The sequence below is a fragment of the Camellia sinensis genome, chromosome 6 (genome assembly GCF_055761805.1).
Source record: "Camellia sinensis isolate YWXY chromosome 6, ASM5576180v1, whole genome shotgun sequence".
NCBI lineage: Eukaryota > Viridiplantae > Streptophyta > Magnoliopsida > Ericales > Theaceae > Camellia > Camellia sinensis.
The window spans coordinates 160622399-160630279 of record NC_138966.1 but is presented as its reverse complement, the minus strand read 5'-3'; positions in this window follow the sequence as shown (position 1 = coordinate 160630279).

Here is a 7881-nt window from a genome sequence, read left to right as displayed (position 1 = left end):
CGTCGTCGCTGAGTTTCAATTTCTGCCTCTGCCGGCAGAACCTGCAGCCGAGAACACCAACTTTCTGAGTCATCGGCTTACGACCTAGAAAACCCACCTACTGCACTTCCGGCTATTCGCCTTGGTACCAAAGTAACTGTAGCTGCCACTTCTGAAGAGATAGGGCGCAGATCGGCAGTTGTTGAAGACCTACTCGCTAACATCCCTGGGGTTATGACAGTGCAATCCTTGCCCTCTCCTTCCCAACCAATTCCGAAGCCAAAACGAATGAAGAAGGCCAAAGCAAAGGCCACAATGACTAAGATCGATTCTGAGGACACTGTGCCTATTTCGAAACTAGCCAAGACCGAGAAGAACGCCCACTCTGCCAATAAACGGCCAGTTGAGGCCCCACCATCCAATGCCTCACCGACCAAGAAGTTGAGGTCTGACCACCCAGAAGGCAGCAGCTACTCACGAAACATGACCTGGGCACCCGAGGTCATGGTCGACTATAGACCTCTTACTGCGGGTGACAGTGCGGCAAACCTTGAAGTCGGCGCGGCTCTGTCAACGACTGTTCTTCTGCCTGAAGACATGAACTGCATGGCCAAGTTACGTGAGTATGAGAACTTTTCTTTCATGATGCAACACTCGGTTTTGGTAATCCTTTTATACTCATATCTTCACAGTTCTTTCTATACTTAGAAAAAATCTCACTAACCTATTTTGTTTTTCGCAGGCTATTTAGCATGCTCACTCATATACTGTCAAAACCGAGATGATGAGGAAGGAGTTGGCAAAAAAGACCAAAGAAGTAGCCAAACTCCTATCCTCACTCAACAAAGCCGAGGCCAGCAATCAAGCTTTAATAGACCAAGCTAAGGATGCCAAAGTTGCACAGAGCTTGGTCGAGGAAAAAGCCAAAACCGCCAGTGATGAAGCCGAGGCCGCAAGAGTCGACCTTGAAGCAACCAACGCCAAGGCAGTAGACGTAGAGGCCAAGCTTCAGGAAGCCCTTGCCTCTAAGGAGGCTAGGAAAAGGCTGCTGATGAAAAAGCGTTTGAAGAGGGGCAGGCCACCGTCCGTGATCAATACAGACAGCAAGTCAACTTGGCTTGCAACCGAGGTTATTACCTCAGTTGGAGAACGACCCTCAACAAGTTAGCTGTGCCGATGGACTCCGACCTTCGAGACATCAGTCAGTTTCAAGTGCCTTTTCCACCAAAGCCCAAGGACTCTGGTGATGAAGTCGATGATGATGCCGACGATGGTGAAGCCGATGAAGGGGAGGAAGAGGCTGCCATTGATCCCAAGTCTCCTACCCTCAACGAGCAAATAGACTTAACTTAGGATGAAGAGGATGACTTGGTTTCCAAGGGTGTCTCTCCCAATCCAACTATCTCTGAGGCCGATTTCCAGTACGCCGAGAAGAGTCTGGATTAGACTTTGTTAGAGATAAACGTCGAGATAGCGACTGAACAAAATGCAACACCGCCATCTGAGGTTGAGAAATCACAAATCAGTCCTAGTACTTAGGATGTTTTATCTTTATCTTTGTATTGTCTCTTCTTTCAGTTGTATTTTGTTTTCTCTGAACAATGTTTAGCCTCATATTTGGCCAATGTGCCGCTTTTTTAATTTGAACAAGTAATCTTTTTTCTGAAAGCATGTTTTTTCCTTTCTTCTAAGTGTTTGAATGCCTTAATTTCTCTTATGTATGTTTACCACTTTCATACTTAGAATAATTTTGTATGCCTTCAAAGTATACCTTTAACTATATAATCTTCTCGGAGTAAAGTACCTCGGATATACTTTTGATTGTTTATCTCGGCCTTGGCTTAACACTTAAAATATTTTGAAATAATTTTACAAGTGTTGTTTCTTTAAACTTGCCACTTCACCCTCACTATCTTCTTTCCTTCCCAAGTTTGGCAACTTTGGTCATATCGGCGAGTACGTATGTCGGATACATCTTCTAACATAACCTCGGCTAACTTCAACTTGTAAATTTTTCTAAAATTTCAACAAGTGTTAAATTTTGACAAGTCCAAAGCACTTCAAAGCTTTAAGCTCATTCATCATTCTCTAGCTCTCTGCCCCCTAATATGAACCTAAGTTTCACTTATGTTCACATTAAGAACGTATAATCTTTCGCCGAAGTCAGATTCAAACAAGGACTAGCCGAGGTCCTCAACCTCGGTTTCTCGGTTAATGCACTTAGTTCCATTCCAAGTTTAATCCTGCCGACATAGCAATTCTAATTTTAATTCAACTTAGTTCAACTCTATTATATGCAAATATAATTCAACTCTGCCGTATAATAAGTCTAAGTTATTCGTCAGGTTTCAATCAGAAATATCGCCAACTTAGTTCAACTTTATTATATGCAAGTATAATTCAACTCTGTCATATAACAAGTCTAAGTTATTCGTCATGTTTCAATCAAAAACAGCGCCAACTTAGTTCAACTGTATTATATATAAGTATAATTCAACTCTGTCATATAACAAGTCTAAGTTATTCGTCATGTTTCAATCAGAAACATCGCCAAAGGACTGGTCAGTCCTATCACACAAATTTCACATTCTTAAAAAATCAAGTTAAAAAATTTTATTACTACCTCGGCTAAGAAAATTATGACATAAATTTTGAAAAACAAAAAAGTCTAATGATAGAAAAACTTTAAGTTGCAAGTGTTCCAGGGTCTTGACAACTCTTTGTCTTCACTGTCTTCAAGCCTATATGGCCTATTACTGGCGACCGAAATGATTCTATAAGGTCCTTCCCAATTTGGGCCCATCTTTCTCTCCCTAGGATCTTTCTTGTTGCCGACCACTTTCGTTGGTACCAGGTCCCCAACTTTGAACTCTCTTGGGTTGACCTTTTTATTATAAGCCCTAGCAAGTTGTTGCTAGTATGCCCCCAGTCGAATTGCTGCTCTCTCCCTTTTCTCCTCAAGTAGGTCCAGATCTCGGGCTAAGAATGCCTCGTTAGTCCCATTCTCTACTCATTGGGTTCTGATCCCTGGGATGCCGACTTCTAGTGGGATAACTGCTTCTGTGCCATAAGCCATGGCAAATGGGGATTCCCCAGTTGATCTTCTCAGTGTAGTTCGATATGCCCAGAGTACATTGGGCAACTCTTCCACCCATATTCCCTTTGCCACCTCCAGTATCTTCTTGATCCCATCCAAGATAGTCTTATTGGATGTTTTTGCCTGACTATTACTTTGAGGGAAACTTGGAGTGGAGTAATAGTTCTTGATTTTGTACTTTGCACAGAAGCTTTTGATTAGCTTACTGTCAAATTGTGTACTATTGTCCTCTGTTATTTCCCTTGGGATCCCAAACCTGGTGATGAAGTTCTTCACATCAATGTCCCGAATCTTCGCGAAGGGTTCAGCTTCTAACCACTTTGTGAAATAGTCAGTTGCTACCAGCAGGAACTTCCTTTGTCCCGTTGCTTGGGGTAGTTGTCCAACAAGATCCATGCCCCATTGGGCAAATGGCCAAGGGCTGGATACTGGATTCAAATCTGCTGTTGGTTGATGTATCAAATACGCGAACCTCTGACACTTCTCACATTTCTAACATAGGCTTCAGCATCCTTCTGCATGTAGGGCCACCAGTACCCCTAAGTAATGGCCCTATGAGCAAATGATATGCCCCCAGCGTAGCTTCCACATACTCCTTCATGTATTTCATACAAAAAGTCTTCAACTTATGAAGGATGCACACATCTCAAAAGGGAACCAGTAAAAGATCTTCTGTAGAGATCTCCTTCTGCTGTCAGACTAAACCTAGCCGACTTCAGTCTGGTCTTGTGTGTTTCCTTGCGATCATCTGGCAGTTTTCCATCTCTAAGAAATATTACTATTGTATCCATCTAACTCGGTCTCATCTCTACACGCATTGCTTCGTACTCTGTGATCAGTGGTTCCACACTTGGGCCTAACAAATAATCAACCATTATTGTCCTTGCCTTCTTTGATTTCATTGCACTAACCAAGTTAGCCAAGGCATCGGCATGGTTGTTGTCATCTCGGCTAACCTGCTGTAATCGGCAGTCCTGAAACAAGGCTAGTAGTTTAACAACCTCTTTGACATAGACTATCATTCTTTCATCTCGAGTTGCATACTCGCCTATTGCTTGGTTCACAATAAGCTGGGAGTCACAGAAGACCACCACCTCGTCGGCTTCCATTGCTACTGCCAACTTCAACCCCGTGATCAGTTCTTCTTCATATTCTATTTCATTGTTTGAGGCTTTAAACCCTAGTCGAATAGATTGTTCTAGCATCTACCCATCTGGCGATACTAGCACTACTCCTGCCCCCATTCCTTGATGATTTGAACTCCCGTCAACAAACAGGCAGAAGTAATCGCCGATGTAAATGTCACAGGGCTTGAGTCTCTCTTCTTTCTTGTGCTCTACTATGGGGTTTTTCATTCCCAACTGGGTCTCTTCTTGTTCTCCTGGACATCCTAAATCGCAGCTCACCGGAGCCTGACGTGGAATGGCACCAGGTGTGAACTCGGCCACGAAATCGGCCAGAACCTAGCCTTTGATTGTTGTTCTAGGTCTGAACTCTAAATCGTATTGGCCCAATACCACTGCCCCTCTGGCCACCCTGTCTGTTAGATCTCCTTGCTGTAGTAGGGACTTCAAAGGGTGCTCAATCAATACCACAATTTTGTGGGCTTGGAAATAATGGTTCAACTTCTTTGAGGCCATCATTAAGGCTAATGTTAATTTCTCCAGGGGTAAATACTTGGTCTCTACGTCCACTAGGGTTTTACTCACATAGTATACTGTCATTTGTTCTCCATTCTCTTCTCTAATTATCACTACACCCACTGCATGCTCTGAAACCACCAAGTACAAGAATAGCTCCTCTCCAGGTACTGGATTCGAGAGAACTGGAGCTATGGTTAGGTATCTTTTCAAGTCAGTCAAGGCGACTTCACATTCCTTCGTCCACAAGAAGTCTGTGGCCTTTTTCAACAGGTTGAAAAATGCTTTACACTCATCCGAACTTCTGCTTATGAATCTGTTCAGGGCTGCAACCCCTCTTGTCAACATCTGCACTTGTTTTGCTGACTCTAGGCTTTTCAAATCCAGGATGGCCTTGATTTGATTTGGGCTTGCTTCAATGCCCCTTTTAGTAACCAAGTACCCCAAGAACTTACCAGACCCAACTTCAAATGCATATTTTGAAGCATTGAGTCGGAGCCTATATGTTTTTAAGATGTCAAAGATTTCCTTTAAGTCGGCCAGATGATCCTCAGGTTCCTTGGTCTTCACGACTATGTTGTCGATGTATACTTCCACTGTTTTTCCAATCTGATGTCTGAACATCTTGGTCACTAACCTCTAGTACGTTGCTCCTGCATTTTTTAACCCGAAAGGTATCACTTTGTAGCAATACAGCCCTTTTGCAGTGATAAATACAGTCTTCTCGTCATCAGGGGGTACATTCTTATCTGATGGTACCCCTTATAAGCGTCCAGGAAGCTCATCATTTCATGTCCTGAAGTGGCATCCACTAATTGATCGATCTTGGGGAGTGGGAAACTATCTTTGGGACAAGCCTTATTTATGCTAGTAAAGTCCATGCAGACCTTCCACTTCCCATTCTTCTTTTTCACAACCACAGTGTTGGACAGCCAGGTAGGGTAGTTTACCTCTCGGATGACTCTGGCCACTAATAATTTATCCACTTCCTTCTCTACTGCCTCCACATGAACCAACGTCGGCCTCTTCACTCACTGAATGACGAGTTTTGCCAACTTGTCTACGTCCAGTCTGTGGCTTGTGATCTCGGGGTCAATGCCAGGCATCTCGTATGGTGTCCAGGAAAACACCTCTATGTTTGCTCGCAAGAACGCTTCTAACTCCCTTTCCTCTTTCTAGGCCAAGCCTGAGCTAAGGAGGAAGAAACGCTCTTCATTCCCTTGCTAGATTAGAATTTTCTTTAAGGCTTCCTCGCTTTTGTCGGCAGGCTCTTTGCCGAGGTCATCCAGGACCTATATGTCCTCGTTCTCGATCTGTACTGTCTCTGCCTCTCGTACATTGCAGGTAGATTTCATTGCTGCAATGGAGCAATTCTTTGCTTGCACCTGATCCCCCCTGACCTCCTCAATTCCATGCTTTGTTGGGAACCGCAACAGCTAGTGCAGTGTTGAGGGAACAGCCTTCATTGCATGCAACCATGGCCTTTCTAAGATAACGTTGTAAGGAGAGGGGGTGTCAATTACTGTGAACTCCGTGCTTACCTTCTTGGTGCCTGCCTGCACCTCCAAACTTATTGCTCCAAGGGGCCATGTCGGCGTTCCGTTGAATCCGACCATTGGACTGTTGGGCTGCTCGATATCATCTTGGTGAAGGTCGAGCTCCTTGTAACATCTGACGTACATTATGTCACAAGAGCTTCCTTGGTCAACCAGAATGCGCCTTACCTGGCCCTCTACAATCTTGAGGGATATTACCAGAGCATCGTTGTATGGATGCTGCACCATGTCTAGGTTGGCTTCAATAAAGGACACCATTGGCCCATGGTACTCGTCTGCCCTAGGCCTCTTTTGCTGAACCTGATACACATGTTGTAAGTGTTTCACTCTCTGAGTCTTCCCACGTACCTCATTCTCATTGACCTTCGAGTCAATCACATTGATCACTTGAGGTCCGTCTGCTTACGGCTGTGGTGCTGGTGGAGGTGGTACTACTGGTGCCTGGGCCAGCCTTGCTTGCTCTTCCCTTGTCCTGGACTCATCTACTAGGTCCCTTAAGTGACCTTGTCTTACCAGATCTTCTAGATGTGTCTTTAGGGTTCTACACCCCTGAGTCAGATGTCCATCCTCATTGTGGTAAGCACAGTGCTTCCCAAGGCTTCTTCCCATAAATTTGCCAAGAATCTTCTCTGGTGCTCTATAGTAAGGCTGGTTCCTGATTCTTTCCAGGACTTTGTAAACCGAGATCCGAAACATTGTGGTGACTATTGTTAAAACCTATCACCTACTTCACCACTTAAACCTACTCCACTAAACCTAACCCACTACACCACTACCACCTCACCTACTCCACTAAACCTAACCCACTACACCACTACCACCTCCACTTCACCTACTCCTTACCTACTACACACTCACCCTCTTCTATATATAGGAATCATGAATCATTGTAATATATATCAAAACATCAATCAATAATACAATCATTTCTCTTTATACATTAAATTTCTACATGGTATCAGAGCCAGGTTAAGACCTTAGTATTTCTCGCTTCACCGGCGGGCGGCAAACTCGCCTTGGCCGCCCGCCGGACCTCAACCTATTCCGCTTATTTTCTACACATACCTTGACTTCTTCAACATTCACCTTCAAGATCAGAGCATCGACACCATCACCCAGCCACATGTACGCCTCATGTGCAACTTCGGCGGCAAGATCCTTCCCCGGCCCCACGACAACCAACTCCGCTATGTCGGCGGCGGCACCCGCATCATCGCCGTGACCCGCCGTACCACCTTCTCATCTCTCTTAGCCATGGATTTGGGTGTGGGGTGTAGAGCTGTGGCTCTGTTGTTGGTAGCCATGTTTGCTGGCTTGAAGGTTTCAATGGCAGCAGTGTACAAGGTTGGGGACTCCGCTGGTTGAACCATCATTGCGAATATTGATTACAAGGCCTGGGCTGCTTCCAAGACGTTTCATGTTGGAGATGTCATCATTTTCGAATACAATTTTCAATGTCACGTGTTGCAAGTGCCCCACAAAGAATACCAAGCCTGCAGAAGTGTAAGACAGTAACATGCATCTTCACATACAGCTTGGGTAATGTGTAACTGTCAAAAGCACAAGCTTCTTGGACATCCCTCTCTCTCTCTCCATGGACCCAACATCA